At 36.9% G+C, this 20,727-nt stretch overlaps 1 long non-coding RNA gene across 1 annotated transcript in view; it reads left to right on the top strand.

The window, feature by feature from the left end:
- Window positions 1–20,249, top strand: part of LOC123547800 (uncharacterized) — a 68,738-nt gene extending 48,489 nt beyond the window's left edge. The window contains exons 3-5 of the long non-coding RNA XR_008372343.1: window positions 4,425–4,643; window positions 16,941–17,039; window positions 20,050–20,249. This is a non-coding gene — a long non-coding RNA (uncharacterized LOC123547800). The remainder of the gene's footprint in view (window positions 1–4,424; window positions 4,644–16,940; window positions 17,040–20,049) is intronic.
- Window positions 20,250–20,727: the final 478 nt, after the last annotated feature.

Raw genomic sequence — 20,727 nt, 5'->3', positions numbered from 1 at the left:
CTGAGCAAATCTGAAGTACCCTCCTGCAAAATTCCTAAATTCAAAATATCTTTCCACTTACAAAAGTCCTTGGCTAATTTGAAGAACCTTCCTGGAATATGCTTAATATCAAAATACCTTTCCACTTACAAAAGTCCCTGGCTAATCTAAAGTACCCTCCTGCATAATGCCCAAACTCTAAATATTGCTTCTTACAAAAGTCCCTTGCTAATCTGAAGTATCCTCCTGCAAAATGCCCAAAAATCAACATACCCTGCCACTTACAAAAGTCTCTGGCTAATTTGAAGTACCATCCTGTATCATGTCCAAACTCAAAAAAACCCTTCTACTTTCAAAAGTCCCTGGCTAATCTGAAGTACCCTCCTGCAAAATGCCCCAACTCAAAATACTCTTCCAGTTACAAAAGCCCCCAGCTAATATGAAGTAACCTCCTGCAAAATGCCCAAACTCAAAACACCCTATCACTTACAAAAGTCCCTTGCTAATCTGAAGTATCCTCCTGGAAAATGTCCAAAAATCAAAATACCCTGCCACTTACAAAAGTCCCTGGCTAATTTGAGGTACCATCCTGTATTATGTCCAAACTAAAAAAAAAACCCTTCTACTTACAAAAGTCCCTGGCTAATCTGAAGTACTCTCCTGCAAAATGCCCCAACTCAAAATACTCTTCCAGTTACAAAAGCCCCCAGCTAATATGAAGTAACCTCCTGCAAAATGCCCAAACTCAAAACACCCTATCACTTACAAAAGTCACAAGCTAATCTGAAGTACCCTCCTGCAAAATTCATGCACTCAAAATACTCTTCCATTTACAAAAGTCCCAAGCTAATCTGAAGTACTCTCCTGCAAAAGCCCAAACTCAAAATACCCTTTCAGTTACAAAAGTCCCCAGCTAATATGAAGTAACCTCCTGCAAAATGCCCAATCTCAAAATACCTTTCCACTTACAAAAGTCCCTGGCTAATCAGAAGTACCCTCCTGCAAAATGCCCAAACTCTAAATACCCTGCCATGTACAAAAGTCCCTGGTTAATCTGAACCATCCTGTATTATGCTCAAACTAAAAGAACCCCTGCTATTTACATACTTACAAAAGTCCCTGGCTAATCTGAAGTACCCTCCTGCAAAATGTCCAAACTCAAAATACTCTGCAACTCACAAACATCCCTGCCTGATCTGAAGTACCCTCCTGCAAAATGCCAAGACACAAAATACCCTGCCACTTACAAAAGTCCTTGGCCAATCTGAAATACTCACCTGACCCTTCCACTTACAAAAGTTCCTTGTTTATCTGAGGTACCCTCCTGCAAAATACCCAAACTCAAAATACCTTTCCAGTTACAAAACTCCAATGGCTAATCTGAAGCATCCTGCTGCAAATTGCCCAAACACAAAATACCCTTCTACTTACAAAAGTTCCTGGCTAATCTGAACTATTCTCCTGCAAAATGCCCAAATTCAGAATACAGAATACCCTTCCACTTACAAACATCTCTGGATTAGCTAAAGTGTTCTCCTGCAAAATGCCTAAACTTAAATTACCCTGCCACTAACAAAAGTATCTGGCTAATCTGAAGTACCCTCCTGCAAAATGCCCAAAATCAAAACCCTGCCACTTACAAAAGTCCCTTGCTAATATGAAGAACCCTCCTGGAATATGCTTAATGTCAAAATATCTTTCCACTTATAAAAGTCCCTGGCTAATCAAAAGTACTCTTCTGCATAATGCCCAAACTCTATATATATAAATACCTTGCTACTTACAAAAGTCCCTGGCTAATCTAAAGTACCCTACTGCATAATGCCCAAACTCTAAATACCTTGCCACTTGCAAAAGTCCCTGGCTAATCTGAAGTATCCTCCTGCAAAATGCCCAATATAAAAATACCCTGCCACTAACAAAAGTTCCTGGCTAATCTTAAGTACCATCCTGTATTATACCCAATCTCTGCTACTTACAAAAGTCCCTGGCTAATCTGAAGTACCCTCCTGCAAAATGCCCAAACTCAGAATACTCTTCCAGTTACAAAAGTCCCCAGCTAATCAGAAGTAACCTCCTGCAAAATGCCCAAACTCAAAATACTCTTCCAGTTACAAAAGTCCCCAGCTAATCTGAAGTAACCTCCTGCAAAATGCCCGAACTCAAAAAAAACCTTTCCGAATATTCTTTACTTATTTGAATTTATGTCCATTTAGAAAGTTCAAGCATGAAATGTTTCGTTTTCTCTTACAAACAATATTGCAGGATTGTTTATCACTGTCTTATAGCTCACTTTCCACAGATATGCCCTTTCATTATGGAGTATCAAAATTGTTGACTGTAAGGTCTTCACTGACAGTCCTTGTTGTGCTCAACAGTTCTTGGAAGTATTACCAGTTTATCAAACAGTATCAAATTCCATAGTTGGAGGCATGTTTTTAATAATTTTAAGAACCTTAAAATAAAGAACCTTAAAATAAATATAGTTTTACAAGAATAATGATTTTAATACCATCTTTCAGTGTTTGATATGTTCTAGAAAGTTTGGTGATACATGTATTAGCTTTTTTACAGAGTCATTTTGTGAATTTTAAGATCGGAAATTGGGAAAAACAGTCACTTTGTGAGAAATGGTCCATTTAGAAACCATTGATCTTTTTAACATTAGGAAAATATCGCTGATATAATATTTTTCAACCTTATAAATATTCTGAAGGAAAGTGGTTTGAAAGTAATTCAAAATCAGCCAAACCAGTTGCAAGGACAATAGCTCTAATATAAAAGAACAATAACATTTTATCATTGCCCCAAAACAGAAATATCTTTAAATTTTCAGTTGTACAAAAAACACTTCTCTAAATATATTTCCATGTTTAAAAGCTTATGTTAAGAGGTTGTCACTTACTTGTTTGGAATGTTGAAAGGCTTTCCCTTACTTGTGGGGAATGTTGAAAGGCTTTCCCTTACTTGTGGGGAATGTTGAAAGGCTTTCTGTTACTTGTTTAGAATGTTGAAAGGCTTTCTGTTACTTGCAGGGAATGTTGAGAAGCTGTCCCTTATTAGGAATATTGAAAGGCTGTCCCTTACTTTTTGGGAATATTGAGAGGCTGTCCCTTACTTTTTGGGAATATTGAAAGGCTGTCCCTTACTTTTTGGGAATATTGACAGGCTGTCCCTTACTTTTTGGGAATATTGAGAGGCTGTCCCTTACTTTTTGGGAATATTGAAAGGCTGTCCCTTACTTTTTGGGAATATTGAGAGGCTGCCCCTTGCTTGTTGGGAATCTTGAAAAGCTAACTACCTTACTTAACCCTTTTGCTGCCTACAAGACGAGTATACCCATCCCACTTCTATGTCAGTCTATTTGCCTTATACAAGACAGGTTTACCCGTCTTGGGATTTCCCAACATTCCAACCTATAAACAATGCAAATGACGTCACATGAATTTATCCCAGAGCAACCAGTCATATTAAAAGAATGTTTTCCATCTGTGTTTGCTGTTGTATTTTTAGAATACTGTACACAGGAAAGCCCATAATGACCTAAGTGACCTGGTAAATTTCCACATTTCAAAATGGTGGACGGCGATTTAACTGCAGGGTAAAGTAGACAAAACAACTGCAATATTCCCTCTGAACGACAAAGATTCTATAAAAAAATTAGGTCCTTCATATTGCTTTGTTTTCTAAATATAGATTTACAAACCAAGCAGATCATTCAAAAATTTATAGCTGTTTATGGTGATTCTTCCCCATCTAGCCCCTTCGCTGTCTACAGGTATGCCTGGTATATCCGTCTCACATTTATGTCAGCATATTTCAAACTTAAACAAGATTTTTTTGAGAATAAATCTGTTCATCTGTATACATTTATTATTTTTCTTTCTACAAATTAAAGGTTTTATATACTTTCTGTACAACAAAGCCTCTAAACTATTCTTTCAAAACTAAGGTGATTTTCCAGGAAAGTGCCTTGGCAAATACAGTGTACATAACCTAATCGGGTCCTCAGCAGCGAAAGGGTTAAGGAGAATTTAAGATGTCTATTATTTGAAGGGAGCATTGATGGGTTGTTCCTTTAAACTCGTGGTGAAAGTTTGAAAGACTACCTGTATATACTTGTGGAGAATGTTCCTTATCTTTGGGTAACAAAGTTGAGCAAATGAGAAACCATAGTGCAGTGAGTTAGCTGACTTATTGCTCTGCTAGGCAACAAATGAACATAGTCTTTGTCTATAAAAAAGAGTAAATATTAATTACAAATTCCATTTTATACTTTTTGTAAAAAAGATTTGAAAATAAGAAATGAAAGCTGATAAAAATTGAAGAAAAGATTCATAATTATAATGGAAGTAAAATGTTTTAACTGATAGGGGCCTTATAGATTCAGTAGTAGCGGTAAACAAACATTAGGTGATGATTAATCTTATTTAGTTCAATTTCAGAAAAGATACTTATTTATGAATAGCTGCCATAAAAACTTCAAGGGAAATTTAAGGTCAGTGGGAGCCAGGAGCTATGTCAGAATGACAGATACACGAGATGTTGCCAGCTGCAGATGTACCTACCACATAGTTATGGTCCAACAAAGATGCATGGTTTTACTGATGTACACCATGAAAAAAAGACTTCCAATAATGTAGAGCCTATACAGCCATTTTCATGTAAGTAAAAATGCTACAACCTTTAAATTTAATTTTATGATTAACCCTTACCATGCTTAATTTCTGTAATGAACTTTTCCATCTTTCAATTTGTACAGTACTAGTAACTTTTAAAGGGAATTCCTATAGCTTTTTATGCGCATCTTTCTGCGCAGCCGACACTTTCTATGGAAAACTGAAATGAAGTCAACATTTGTTGAAACATGTGACAATCTTAAATATGAGGAATCTTGAATGAAATAACATTTTTGTTAAGTTTTATCTGTAATCAAATGTTGGTACTGGTTTATGTTGTATTGACAAGTATCATGCCTGACAGGTATCTTGCCATTTTTGTGGTTGTGTTTTCACATCCCATGTTTGTACAAAGACAGTGTTGTTCATATAATGTAAGACAATTGACTTAGTACTGATAAGACGATATCACCTTTCAGATTATTTAGTATTAAGTTATAGAAAGAATTAAGAATTTTTAAAACATTTTTTAACTTCTAGCAGATATACATGTAATCAATTTGGTCAGGTTCGCTCCATTTTTCATCCGAACAGGTGTTGTATTCAAGCGGTCTTAACATAAAATCTAGCCTGGTGACCCATATATTTTTAGCCATTTTAATGCTCACAATACAATTATTTATACACAAGAAAAAAAAGAAAAAATTCTATGAAACAGATTTTTCAAAATTTAAAAAAATATTCTTCACTATGGGTATTTTTCATCGAAAAAAGTTCACAAAAGTGAATATGAACAAGAATTTTTTTTCCATTTGTACCAATTATTGTAAGGATATAGTATTACAAATATGACTATGATATCAAATAAGTATATAATAAAATCTGTAAAAAGAATAAACCTTACTCAGCTGCTGTCTTGATGTATATTTTGGTTGGTATTTATAAAAAAGCAGAAAATTATGAAAATGTTGAAAAATCACTGGAAATTTCAGCAACACTGGGTTTGTTCCAAACAATTTTTCACAAAAACAAGCCTGGTGACCCATTGTTTTTATTTGTTCATTGTTTTCAGCACAACATTTCCTATCATATATGTGAATTTGAAAAAATTCTATGAAAGGAAAAAAACTATAGGAATTCTCTTTAAAAGAAATACTAACTGAATGGCGAACAGTGCAGATCTTGATCAGACTGCATGGATGTGCAGGTTGATCATGATCTACCTTGGTCAAAAAGGCAGAAACACTTGTGTCCTTACAAGGGTGCGGATCATGGGAATTTTATGAAAAAGAAAAGGCTTTTGATTTAATAAAAAAGAACGGAAAAAAATCTGGCATCTAAATGAATTTCTGGCTCTTAAATTCTGGCTACAGGTCAGATTACAGAAAAATCATTTCAGTTACTCTTGAAGGTTATAATTTAAAAGGGAGACAACTTTTTCCGAATATTTTAAGTATCTGTTGAGAAAAGGTTGTCTCCTTTTGAAAATGAATGCCATTTGTAAAGAAATAAAGATAAACAATTGCTGAAAACAGTGGTCCACCTTATGTGAAATTTCACCACTTGCAACTATTGCAAATGCATCAAAATGAACATGTGTAACAGTTCTTTGAAAATAGTGAGTTATTTTAAGGCGTTTGACAGTCTGGAAGTGGAGCTCCTTCAGGCAGTCTTTTTCTGGAATTCAATGTTTATATCAGTATACTGACACTTGTTTTGTAAAGTAATATATATATATATATATTTTACATGCTGTTCAATTTTCATGTTAAACAACTCTTTCTTTCTATGATTTGATGTTTGACTTTTGTTTCTCAAAACGTTAAGCCTTAATATTCCCACCCTACAAGACCCCTGATACAAACCTGAAAAAAAATCTCAACCAGTACTATTTTGACAGTTGAGAATTTTTATGCCCCCGAAGGGAGGCATATAGTTTTTGAACCGTCTGTCAGTCTGTCAGTCTGTCGGTCTGTCTGTCCGCAATTTTAGTGTCCGGTCCATATCTTTGTCATCGATGGATAGATTTTCAAATAACTTGGCATGAATGTGTACCACAGTAAGACGACGTGTCGCGCGCAAGACCCAGGTCTGTAGCTCAAAGGTCAAGGTCACACTTAGACGTTAAAGGTCATTTTTCGTGATACTGCATTCGTGTCCGGTCAATATCTTTGTCATCGATGGATGGATTTTCAAATAACTTGGCATGAATGTGAACCACAGTAAGACGACGTGTCGCGCGCAAGACCCAGGTCCGTAGCTCAAAGGTCAAGGTCACACTTAGACGTTTAAGGTCATTTTTAGCTCATCTGATTTTTTGAAAAAAAATGATGAGTTATTGTCATCACTTGAGCGGTTGTCGGCGTCGGCGTCGGCGTCGGCGTCTGCGTGGGCGTTGCCTGGTTAAGTTTTATGTTTAGGTCAGCTTTTCTCCTAAACTATCAAAGCTATTGCTTTGAAACTTGGAATACTTGCTCACCATCATAAACTGACCCTGTATAGCAAGAAACATAACTCCATCTTGCTTTTTGCAAGATTTATGGCCCCTTTTGTACTTAGAAAATATCAGATTTCTTGGTTAAGTTTTATGTTTAGGTCAACTTTTCTCCTTAACTATCAAAGCTTTTGCTTTGAAACTTGGAATACTTGTTCACCATCATAAGCAGACCCTGTACATCAAGAAACATAACTCCATCTTGCTTTTTGCAAGAATTATTGCCCCTTTTGGACTTAGAAAATCAGTTTTCTTGGTTAAGTTTTATGTTTAGGTCAGCGTTTATCCTAAACTATCAAAGCTATTCCTTTAAAACTTGCAACACTTGTTCACCATCATAAGCTGACCCTGTACAGCAAGAAACATAACTCCATCCTGCTTTTTGCAAGATTTATGGCCCCTTTTGGACTTAGAAAATATCAGATTTCTTGGTTAAGTTTTATGTTTAGGTCAACTTTTTCTCTTAAACTATCAAAGCTATTGCTTTAAAACTTGCAACTCTTGTTCACCATCATAAGCTGACCCTGTACAGCAAGCAACATAACTCCATCCTGCTTTTTGCAATAATTATTGCCCCTTTTGGACTTAGAAAAATCATTTTCTTGGTTGAATATTATGTTTAAGTCAACTTTTCTCATAAACTGTCAAAGCTATTGCTTTAAAACTTGCAACAGTTTTCCACCATCATAAGTGGACACTGTACATCAAGAAACATAACTCTATCCTGCTTTTTGCAAGAGTGATGGCCCTTTTTAGACTTAGAAAATCATGGGTAGGACAATATTTCTATTATACAAAAAAAATCAGATGAGCGTCAGCACCCGCAAGGCGGTGCTCTTGTTCATGATAGTGCATTCGTGTCCGGTCCATATCTTTGTCATCCATGGATGGATTTTCAAATAACTTGGCATGAATGTGTACCACAGTAAGACGACGTGTCGCGCGCAAGACCCAGGTCCGTAGCTCAAAGGTCAAGGTCACACTTAGACGTTAAAGGTCATATTTCATGATAGTGCATTGATGGGCGTGTCCGGTCCATATCTTTGTCATTCATGCATGGATTTTAAAATTATTGGGCATGAATGTGTACCACAGTAAGACGACGTGTCGCGCTCAAGACCCAGGTCCGTAGGTCAAAGGTCCTAAACTCTAACATCGGCCATAACTATTCATTCAGAGTGCTATCGGGGGCATGTGTCATCCTATGGAGACAGCTCTTGTTTTTTCAGGGTTTCACGGGTCTTGTAGGGAGGAGATTAAGAAACTCCTGAGAATGTCAGATTTTTTTTCAGGGTTGTATATACGGGTCTTAGGGGTTTGGGGGTGTGGAGAGGGTGGCCAATCAGTGATACTGCCACCTGTGGTTTAGACCTACTATTTTATAGTAACATAATAGAGTTAGTATATATTTATATATAACATTACATAACACTCCTTATAGGGAAGATTTACTGCTGAACACTTCGAAACTTTTATATCTGTATGGTGTACATTTGACTGCATTATGTTATATTCTTTCTACACCTGTAATGTAATAAGATGTATTAGCATCTCATTTCAAACTAGGAACTGACTCCGCAATTAAGCAAAATGAAAAAAAGTGTCCATGATCAAGTATACTTGTAAGTGCATGTGAACCAAGCATGTAGACCAGTACAATTTAAGTTTTGCCTGTGTACATTCATTTTACTTCCAGGAAAAGTTGCAGGTCATCTGACATCATTGTGTTGTTAAAATTGCCAGAGAACATAAAAATGTGCTTAGTGTCCAAAGTGTATAAATGATTTCAGTATTTAACAATAACCGGTACAGTATACATAGGCATACAAGCATGGAAGTCTTTTATGTGGTATTCAGATCAGGACTGATATATACTGATAATTTCATCCAAACCTAGAAATCAGCGTTTGTCCTTTGAAATATTCAAAATCATCTATGATTCCAGTTCTTTCAAGGGTCTCACATCCTAACAAGAATTTCTTCTCAAAAATATCCTTTTCTCCAAGGCTTATTCATTCTCATATAACTTAACGCCTAGCTAGATATTTTGAGAAAAAATTCAAACAACACTACCAGTAAATCATAGAAAGAAAGGGTTGCTTTACATGAAAATTGAACAGCATATAAAACATGTATATACCTCTAAAAAGCAATTGTCAATTTATCAATATATATTTATATATATTGTATTCAGGAAACAGACAAAGGGGTCACACTTTTGGACAGTATATGAACACCTTTAAAAACTTGACATTTTCAAAGAATTGATGCATATCTTTCTTCTGATGCATTTTTAATAACGTCCCAGTGCTGCAATTTCACATAACCAGGTGTTCAGACTCTGTGTTTTGTTCACAGGAGATAACTCTTGAGGCTATTCAAATTTTGTATAATTATGCCCCTTTTCTTCTCAAAACACTGAATATAGTTTTTATGGTGGCATATTCCTGCATACCATAACCAGATAAGTTTCATGAAAATGTATCAAGTTTTCACGAAAAACAGAAAAGTTTTGCAAAAAAATAAAAACTTTTAGAGAAAGGAAATGCAGATAAGTGGAAAATTTTATGTTAATGCCCATTTCTGCATACGGTATTTTCATGAAAAACAATAATTGCGAAAAGATTTTTTTCTTGAAAAGCTTTTGTGATCGCCCTGTGTCCGTCGTCGGCGTCAGCGGCGTCGGCAACAATTTGACTGTTAACACTCTAGAGGTCACAATTTTGGCCCAATCTTAATGAAACTTGGTCAGAATGTTACCCTCAATAAACTCTTGGAAGAGTTTGATAATGGGTCATCTGGGTCAAAAACTAGGTCACCAGGTCAAATCAAAGGAAAGGCTTGTTAACACCCTAGAGGTCACAATTTGGGCCCAATCTTAATAAAACTTGGTCAGAATGTTACCCTCAATAAAGTCTTGGACAAGATTGATATTGGGTCATGTGGGGTCAAAAACTAGGTCACCAGGTCAAATCAAAGGAAAAACTTGTTAACACTGTAGAGGCCACATTTATGACTGTATCTTCATGAAACTGGGTCAGAATGTTAATCTTGATTATCTATAGGTCAATTTTAAATCTGGGTCAGGTGGGGTTAAAAACTAGGTCACTAGGTCATTTCAAAGGAGGAGCTTGTTAACACTCTAGAGGCCACATTTATGACTGTATCTTCATGAAACTTAGTCAGAATGTTAATCTTGGTGATCTTTAGGCCAAGTTCGAATCTGGGTAATGTTGGATCAAAATCTAGGTCACAGGGTCAAATCAAAGGAATAGCTATTTAACACTTAAGAGGCCACATTTATGACCATATCTTAATAAAACTTGGTCAGATTGTTAATCTTGATGATCTTTAGGTCAATAGGTCAGGTGAGCAATACAGGGCCTTCCTGGCCCTCTTGTTTCGTGAAAGGATACATTTAGATCTTGAACATTAATCTGTTCATGAAAAGTTGTTAAACTTTGTTGCTAAATATCTAAACATAGAAACATTCGGAATGCTTAAGGAGGTAGGTTACCTTGTTACAAGGGTAAATTCAAATTAGTTGAAACGCAGCATTATTTTGCATTTCGTGTAATATTAAGTTTTAACTGCTACAATTTCAATTTCGTAAGCTCTGTCCCTTCAAGTTCAATTTTAATCCAGGTTTGAAGAACATGGCCCTCCAAAGATATTTCATATTGAACGAAGAAGGAAAATACGGATATTTAACACTTTTCATTGTATTTTAGTTTTATTGATATCCGTAGAAGTCTGCATAATTGATAATTTTACAAGCATGCACATTAGCTTTCTAATATAAGCTTAAAATGTATATGTCGCGGGGCTCGTGTTTCCATGGTAACGCATTTTCTCTCATTTTTAAACAACTATGTATGAAAATAGGGGTTTTCGACGGCTTCAGTGCCATTCTGTTAATGACCAACATGGAATATTTGGGTAATATTATTAGCAAAATATTAAGCACTTTATATGGTACCCTATTTTTCTTAAAGTTTAAAGTAACCATGGCAACAGAGATGTTTAAAATAGCTTATATCTTGCTTTTTGTCGTAATTTCTTATAAAAAATATTGAATAAGATTATCTTTTTAGTTGATTTAGCTTTAAAACATATGATTTCTAACGTAAGTAATATTTTCGTATTATTTGCATTTATTCAAACAAATTTCACAGCTTAGAATATTTACAGCAGTACCCCTCGTCTGGCATTTTTCATGGAAAAATCGTTAAGCATGCTGCTATTATTCTCATAGATATTGTTGAAATGAAAATAAAAAGCCGAAGCTGTGTTTCTTAAATAGACCAGTGTCAACGCTTTTGAATTTTACATTTAGATACATAGGTCACGGGCTTCGTTTCCATGGTAACATCAATTCAATTCAAGAAACCACAATTTTCTACTGAAATTTGAACAATTTTAGATCTTACTTTTAGTATATAAGTAACAAATTATCAACGGAACCTGAAAAATAGGTATTACAAATCAAACTGCGAGATCTTTTATTTGAAAATGGCCGTAACAAGTAACCTTTACCCAACTATATTCCAAATAACATTGGTTACCATCATCCATTTTCTTACATTCCGCATAACATTTCGTTATAACTACATAAAAGAAGCAAAATATTGATTATTATTCGGAGCAAAAGACTCATAAAAAATATTTCAGCAAATAATGGTTATTTAGAAATAGTTAAAATAAAGAAAATGCACAGAATTACGTACTTTCAAGATAAAAGCTATTAACTTTGCGCGGTAACTGACACGTAACGTCCTGACGTCAATGACGTAATTTTAAGACAACATTGTTTTGAAGCGTTTCTGCGACAATTTATTCATTATTTCTGCATTATTAAACCATAAAGCATCGAATCGAAGACAGGTTCATGATTTTTTTTCAGAAGAATGAATATACAAACACATTTAGTTTGTCGTAAACGTCGTCGTAAATCGTCACGTTAGCTTCCGCTTGGACATGCGCACATACAAATATGAAGGTAACCTACCTCCTTAAATCTATGAAAGAAAAGATTCCATTATCCTTTGTTTGCTTTTAGCTTACCTGAGCCAAAGGCTCCTGGTGATCTTTTGTGACCGCTTGATCTCCATCTACAAAAACCACTGGGCAGATTTACACCAAACCTCACAGGAATGATCCTTGGACCCCTTTCAAAATTGTTCAAAGAATTGAATTCCACACGGTACTCTCGTTGCCATGGCAACCAAAAGGAAAGACTTTAAAAATCTTCTTGTCCAAAACCGCAAGGGGTAGAGCCTCAATATTTGGCTTGTGACATCATCTAATGGTCCTCTATTAAGATTATTCAAATTATGCCCCTGGGGTGAAAAGAGGCCCCGCCAGGGTGGGGGGGGGGGGTGTGGTTGGGGGGCCCAAATTTTACAGAGACATATAGGATTTTTTTTTAGCTCACGGTGAGTTTTTCTGATCGCTCGCTGTCCGGCGTCCGTCGTCTGTCGTCTGTCTGTCTGTCAATATTTAGCTTGTGTATGCGATAGAGGCTGTATTTTTTAACTGATCTTCATGAAACTTGGTCAGAATGATTACCTTGATGAAATCTAGGCCGAGTTCGAAAAGGGGCCAGCTTGGTCAAAAACTAGGTCACTAGTTCAGATCAAAGAAAAACCTTGTGTATGCGATAGAGGCTGTATTTTTCAACTAATCTTCATGAATTTAGATCTGAATGATTATCTTGATGAAATCTAGGCCGAGTTCGAAAAGGGGTCATCTGGGGTCAAAAACTAGGTCACTAGGTCAAATCAAAGAAAAACCTTGTGTATGCAATAGAGGCTGTATTTTCCAATTAATCTTCATGAATTTTAGTCAGAATGATTGCCTTGATAAAATCTAGGCCAAGTTGGAAAAGGGGCCAGCTGGGGTCAAAAACTAGGTCACTAGGTCAAATCAAAGAAAAACCTTGTGTATGCACTAGAGGCTGTATTTTTAAACTAATCTTCATGAATTTTAGTCAGAATGATTACCTTAATGAAATCTAGGTCGAGTTTGAATATGGGTCATTTGGGGTCAAAAAGTAGGTCACTAGGTCAAATCAAAGAAGAACCTTGTGTATGCGATAGAGGCTGTATTTTTAGCTCACCTGTCACAAAGTGACAAGGTGAGCTTTTGTGATCGCGTGGCGTCTGTCGTCCGTTGTCCGTGCGTAAACTTTTGCTTGTGACCACTCTAGAGGTCACATTTTTCATGGGATCTTTATGAAAACTTGTCAGAATGTTCATCTTGATGATATCTAGGTCAAGTTCGAAACTGGGTCACGTGCCATCAAAAACTAGGTCAGTAGATCTAAAAATAGAAAAACCTTGTGACCTCTCTAGAGGCCAAATTTTTCATGAGATCTTCATGAAAATTAGTCAGCATGTTCACCTTGATGATATCTAGGTCAAGTTCGAAACTGGGTCACGTGGGGTCAAAAACTAGGTCAGTAGGTCTAAAAATAGAAAAACCTTGTGACCTCTCTAGAGGCCATATTTTACATGAGATCTTCATGAATATTGGTCAGAATGTTCACCTTGATGATATCTAGTTCAGCTTTGAAACTGGGTCACGTTGGGTCAAAAACTAGGTCAGTAGATCTAAAAATAGAAAAACCTTGTGACCTCTCTAGAGGCCATATTTCTCAATGGATCTTCATGAAAATTGGTCAGAATGTTGACCTTGATGATATCTAGGTCAAGTTGGAAACTGGGTCACGTGGGGTTAAAAACTAGGTCAGTAGTTCTAAAAATAGAAAAACCTTGTGACCTCTCTAGAGGCCATATTTTTCATGAGATCTTCATGAATATTTGTCAGAATATTCAGCTTGATGATATCTAGGTCAAGTTCGAAACTGGGTCACGTGGGGTCAAAAACTAGGTCAGAAGGTCTAAAAATAGAAAAACCTTGTGACCTCTCTAGAGGCCATATTTCTCAATGGATCTTCATGAAAATTGGTCAGAATGTTTACCTTGATGATATCTAGGCGAGTTTTGAAACTGGGTCACGTGCGGTCAAAAACTAGGTCAGTAGGTCCAAATAATAGAAAAACGTTGTAACCTCTCTAGAGGCCATATTTCTCAATGGATCTTCATGAAAATTGGTCAGAATGTTTACCTTGATGATATCTAGGTCAGGTTTGAAACTGGGTCACGTGGGGTTAAAAACTAGGTCAGTAGATCTAAAAATAGAAAAACCTTGTGACCTCTCTAGAGGCCATATTTTTCATGAGATCGTCATGAATATTGGTCAGAATGTTCACCTTGATGATATCTAGGTCAAGTTCGAAACTGGGTCACGTGGGGTCAAAAACTAGGTCAGTAGGTCTAAAAATAGAAAAACCTTGTGACCTCTCTAGAGGCAATATTTCTCAATGGATCTTCATGAAAATTGGTGAGAATGTTCAGCTTGATTATATCTAGGTCAGGTTCGTAACTGGGTCATGTGTGTTCAAAAACTAGGTCAGTAGGTCGAAAAATAGAAAAACCTTGTGACCTCTCTAGAGGCCATATTTTTCATGAGATCTTCATGAAAATTGGTGAGGATGTTCACTTTGATGATATCTAGATCAAGTTTGAAAGTGGGTCACGTGCCTTCAAAAACTAGGTCATTAGGTCAAATAATAGAAAAACCTTGTGACCTCTCTAGAGGCCATATTTTTCAATGGATCTTCATGAAAATTGGTCAGAATTTTTTATCTTGATATCTAGGTCACATGTGCTCAAAAACTAGGTTACTATGTCAAATAATAGAAATAACGACGTCATACTCAGTTCAACACTGGGTCATGTGGGGATAGGTGAGCGATTCAGGACCATCATGGTCCTCTTGTTCAATTAATCTTCATGAATTTTGGTCTGAGTGATAACCTTGATGAAATCTAGGCAGAGTTCAAAAAGGGGTCATCTGGGATCAAAAACTAGGTCTCTATGTCAAATCAAAGAAAAACCTTGTGTATGTGATAGAGGCTGTATTTTCCAATTAATCTTCATGAATTTTAGTCAAAATGATAACCTTGATAAAATCTAGGCCCAGTTCGAAAAGGGGCCAGCTGGGGTCAAAAACTAGGTTACTAGGTCAAATCAAAGAAAAACCTTGTGTGTGCACTAGAGGCTGTATTTTTCAATTAATCTTCATGAATTTTACAGGATGATTGCCTTGATGAAATCTAGGTCAAGTTCGAATATGGGTCATCTGGGGTCAAAAATTAGGTCACTAGGTCAGATCAAAGGAAAACCTTGTGTATGCCATAGAGGCTGTATTTTTCAATTAATCTTCATGAATTTTGGTCAGAATGATTGCCTTGATGAAATCTAGGTCGAGTTTGAATATGGGTCATTTGGGGTCAAAAAGTAGGTCACTAGGTCAGATAAAAGAAAAAGCTTGTATATGCGATAGAAGATGTATTTTTAGCTCACCTGTCACAAAGTGACAAGGTGAGCTTTTGTGATCGCGCGGTGTCCGTCGTCCGTCGTGCATGCGTGCGTGTGTCCGTAAACTTTTGCTTGTGACCACTCTAGAGGTCACATTTTTCATGGGATCTTTATGAAAGTTGGTCAGAATGTTCATCTTGATGATATCTAGGTCAAGTTCGAAACTGAGTCACGTGCCATCAAAAACTAGGTCAGTGGGTCTAAAATTAGAAAAACCTTGTGACCTCTCTAGAGGCCATATATTTCACAAGATCTTCATGAAACTAGGTCAGAATGTTCACCTTGATGATATCTAGGTCAAGTTCGAAACTGGGTCACATGCCATCAAAAACTAGGTCAGTAGGTCTAAAAATAGAAAAACCTTGTGACCTCTCTAGAGGCCATATATTTCACAAGATCTTCATGAAAATTGGTCAGAAGGTTACCTTGATAATATCTAGGTCAAGTTCGAAACTGGGTCACGTGCCATCAAGGTCAGTAGGTCAGATAATAGAAAAACCTTGTGACCTCTCTAGAGGCCATATTTTTCATGGGATCTGTATGAAAGTTGGTCTGAATGTTTATCTTGATGATATCTAGGTCAAGTTCAAAACTGGGTCATGTGCGGTCAAAAACTAGGTCAGTAGGTCTTAAAATAGAAAAACCTTGTGACCTCTCTAGAGGCCATATATTTCATGAGATCTTCATGAAAATTGGTCAGAATGTTCATCTTGATGATATCTAGGTCAAGTTTGAAAGTGGGTCTTGTGCGGTCAAGAACTAGGTTATTAGATCTAAAAATAGAAAAACCTTGTGACCTCTCTAGAGACCATACTTGTGAATGGATCTCCATAAAAATTGGTCAGAATGTTCACCTTGATGATATCTAGGTCAAGTTTGAAAACTGGGTCACGTGCCATAAAAAACTAGGTCAGAAGGTCAAATAATAAAAAAACCTTGTGACCTCTCTAGAGGCCATACTTTTCATGGGATCTGTATGAAAGTTGGTCTGAATGTTCATCTTGATGATATCTAGGTCAAGTTTGAAACTGGGACAACTGCGGTCTAAAACTAGGTCAGTAGGTCTAAAATTATTAAAATCTTTTGACCTCTCTAGAGACCATATTTTTCAATGGATCTTCATGAAAATTGGTCAGAATTTTTATCTTGATAATATCTAGGTCAGGTTCAAAACTGGGTCACATGAGCTCAAAAACTAGGTCACTATGTCAAATAATAGAAAAAACGATGTCATACTCAAAACTGGGTCATGTGGGAAGAGGTGAGCGATTCAGGACCATCATGGTCCTCTTGTTTGTACAGGTGTTTGTACAGGTGTGACAGATCACCGATGCAATATCCTGTTTTTTCTTGTACAGGTGTCACAGATCACTGATTCAATTTCCTTTTTTTCTCCTCATACAGGTGTCACAGATCACGGATGCAGACACACAGAATGTTATTCTTATGCTGGCAAGATGTTTGCCACATATCGTACCCAATGTACTGTTGGCTAAAAGAGAGGTAATCTATCTTTACTCAGTTGTAAATAGTAACATAGTTCAACTGAATACCATTGGTTCCCACTATAATGCAGACCACACACTTCAAACTTCATAGGAACTGCCTCGGTAGTCTAGTGGTAGAGCATCCGCTTTGAGTGCGGGAGGTCGTGAGTTTGGTCCCCGGTCATGTCATACCAAAGTCGTAAAAAAAATGGTACTAGTAGCTTCCTCGCTTGGCGCTCAGCATTTAGAGGATAGTGTTAGGACTGGTCAGCCCGGTGTCAATATAATGTGACTTGGTGGGGTATCATGCCACGTGTCTACCATGTGATATTCCAGTGAGGCAGCACTATAAAGTTGGGCATTGTGCTCACTGCTACAAGTAGACACCATCGTTTATATGACTGAAAAATTGTTGAAAAAGATGTTAAACCGGAACACACACACAAACTTCATAGGATGATTGCCTGTGGTCGTTAATGAACCTGTTTTTTTGTTGTTGTTTTTTTTTTTTAGCTCACCTGTCACAAAGTGACAAGGTGAGCTTTTGTGATCGCGCGGTGTCCGTCGTCCGTCTGTCCGTGCGTCCGTCCGTCCCTAAACTTTTGCTTGTGACCACTCTAGAGGTCACATTTTTCATGGGATCTTTATGAAAATGGGTCAGAATGTTCATCTTGATGATATCTAGTTCAAGTTCGAAACTGGGTCACGTGCCGTCAAAAACTAGGTCAGTAGGTCTAAAAATAGAAAAACCTTGTGACCTCTCTAGAGGCCATAATTTTCAATGGATCTTCATGAAAATTGGTCAGAATGTTCATCTTGATGATATCTAGGTCAAGTTCGAAACTGGGTTGCGTGCGGTCAAAAACTAGGTCAGTAGGTCTAAAAATAGAAAAACCTTGTGACCTCTCTAGAGGCCATATATTTCACAAGATCTTCATGAAAGTTGGTCAGAACGTTCACCTTGATGATATCTAGGTCAAGTTTGAAACTGGGTCACGTGCCTTTAAAAACTAGGTCAGTAGGTCAAATAATAGAAAAACCTTGTGACCTCTCTAAAGGCCATATTTTTCATGGGATCTGTATGAAAGTTGGTCTGAATGTTCATCTTGATGATTTCTAGGTCAAGTTCGAAACTGGGTCAGGTGCCATCAAAAACTAGGTCAGTAGGTCTAAAAATAGAAAAACCTTGTGACCTTTCTAGAGGCCATATATTTCACAAGATCTTCATGAAAATTGGTCAGAACGTTCACCTTGATGATATCTAGATCAAGTTTGAAACTGGGTTACGTGCCATCAAAAACTAGGTCAGTAGGTCTAAAAATAGAAAAACCTTGTGACCTTTCTAGAGGCCATATATTTCGAAACATCTTCATGAAAATTGGTCAGAACGTTCACCTTAATGATATCTAGGTCAAGTTCGAAACTGGGTCACGTGCCATCAAAAACTAGGTCAGTAGGTCAAATAATAGAAAAACCTTGTGACCTCTCTAAAGGCCCTATTTTTCATGGGATCTGTGTGAAAGTTGGTCTGAATGGTCATCCTGATGATATCTAGGTCAGGTTCGAAACTGGGTCACGTGCGGTCAAAAACTAGGTCAGTAGGTCTAAAAATAGAAAAACGTTGTGACGTCTCTAGAGGCCATATATTTCATGAAATCTTCATGAAAATTTGTCATTATGTTCACCTTGATGATATCTAAGTCAAGTTTGAAAGTGGGTCACGTGCCATCAAAAACTAGGTCAGTAGGTCAAATAATAGAGAAACCTTGTGACCTAACTAGAGGCCATATTTTCCATGGGATCTGTATGAAAGTTGGTCTGAATGTTCATCTTGATGATATCTAGGTCAAATTTGAAAGTGGGTCACGTGCCGTCAAAAACTAGGTCAGTAGGTCAAATAATAGAAAAACCTTGTGACCTCTCTAAAGGCCATATTTTTCAGTGGATCTTCATGAAAGTTGGTCTGAATGTTCATCTTGATGATATCTAGGTCAAATTCGAAACAGGGTCATGTGCGGTCAAAAACTAGGTCAGTAGGTCTAAAAATAGAAAAACCTTGTGACCTTTCTAGAGGCGATACTTGTGAATGGATATTCATAAAAATTGGTCAGAATGTTCACCTTGATGATATCTAAGTCAAGTTCGAAAGTTGGTCACCTGCCTTCAAAAAGTAGGTCAGTAGGTCAAATAATGAAAAAACGTTGTGACCTCTCTAGAGGCCATATTTTTCATGGGATCTGTATGAAAGTTGGTCTGAATGTTTATCTTGAAGATATCTAGGTCAAGTTTGAAACTGGGTCAACTGCGATCAAAAACTAGGTCAGTAAGTCTTGAAATAGAAAAACCTTGTGACCTCTCTAGAGGCCATACCCTTGAATGGATCTTCATGAAAATTGGTCAGAATGTTCACCTTGATGATATCTAGGTCAAGTTTGAAACTGGGTCACGTGCCTTAAAAAACTAGGTCAGTAGGTCATATAATAGAAAAACCTTGTGACCTCTCTAGAGACCATATTTTTCAATGGATCTTCATGAAAATAGGTCAGAATTTTTATCTTTATAATATCTAGATCAAGTTCAAAACTGGGTCACATGAGCTCAAAAACTAGGTCACTATGTCAAATAATAGAAAAAACGACGTCATACTCAAAACTGGATCATGTGGGAAGAGGTGAGCGATTCAGGACCATCATGGTCCTCTTGTTTGGTAGGGGGAGCAGTAGGACAAAGGTCAAGGTCACAGTGATCTTGAGACTGAAAACTATTTTCTCTGGATAACTGAAGAATGCTTTTGCCTACAGATGTCAAACTTCATAGCATGATTGCCTGTGGTCAATAGAAGACCACAACTTTGTGTTCATGTGGGTGGGTGGTGTGGGGGTGGGGGGGGGGGGGGCGGTCAGTAGGTCAAAGGACAAGGTCACATTGACCTTGACACTGAAAACAATAATAATTGAAGACTGCTTTGGCACATGAACCTCCAACTCTTGCAGGAATTAATTCCCCTTTATTATTTTGTCTTGCAGGAGTTAATCCCCCTAATTATCTGTACAGCAATGTTACATCCAGACAGTAAAGAGAGGGACAAGTTGCTCAATATTTTGTTCAATCTAATCAAGAAACCTGATGAAGAACAGAGGTAAGGTCAACATAGTTCATTCTGTTGAATAGAATACTATTTGAAAAAAAAAAGATGAGATAAACATGATTGTTCTATCCTTGTTATAACAGAAATGCAGAATAACTATTTTTATGGTCCTGGTGTTGAAGACTTTGGAGGCATATAGTGTTTTAACTGTCTGTCTGTCTGTCTGTCCATCAGTTTGTGTACTCAACTTTTCCTACATTTTTCATCAAGTTCAAATGAAACTCACTACAGATCTTCAGCATCAAGTGGACATGCAGATATAACTCAAAAAATATTTGGAGATTAGAGTTTCAACAGTATGTTCATGTCCACTTTATGTTATTTCATTTGAATTGGATGGAAACTGTAGATCTAGGTGGGGTTGTGTATATATGGTACAGATGTAGTTGCCTAAAAAGGGACATTATTGTAAAAAATTCAAACATAAAATTCCCCCCCCCCCAAAAAAAAAAAAATGTGCATATCACTTCATGCTGATGATGTATACCAAATTTCAATTTAATTGGATGGAAACTGTACAAAGAGTTTAGTACGCAAGGTACAGATGTACCTCACA

The sequence above is a fragment of the Mercenaria mercenaria genome, chromosome 9 (genome assembly GCF_021730395.1).
Source record: "Mercenaria mercenaria strain notata chromosome 9, MADL_Memer_1, whole genome shotgun sequence".
Taxonomy (NCBI): Eukaryota; Metazoa; Mollusca; class Bivalvia; order Venerida; family Veneridae; genus Mercenaria; species Mercenaria mercenaria.
The sequence above is the reverse complement of the archived record's forward strand: the minus strand, read 5'-3'. Positions and strand labels throughout refer to the sequence as shown.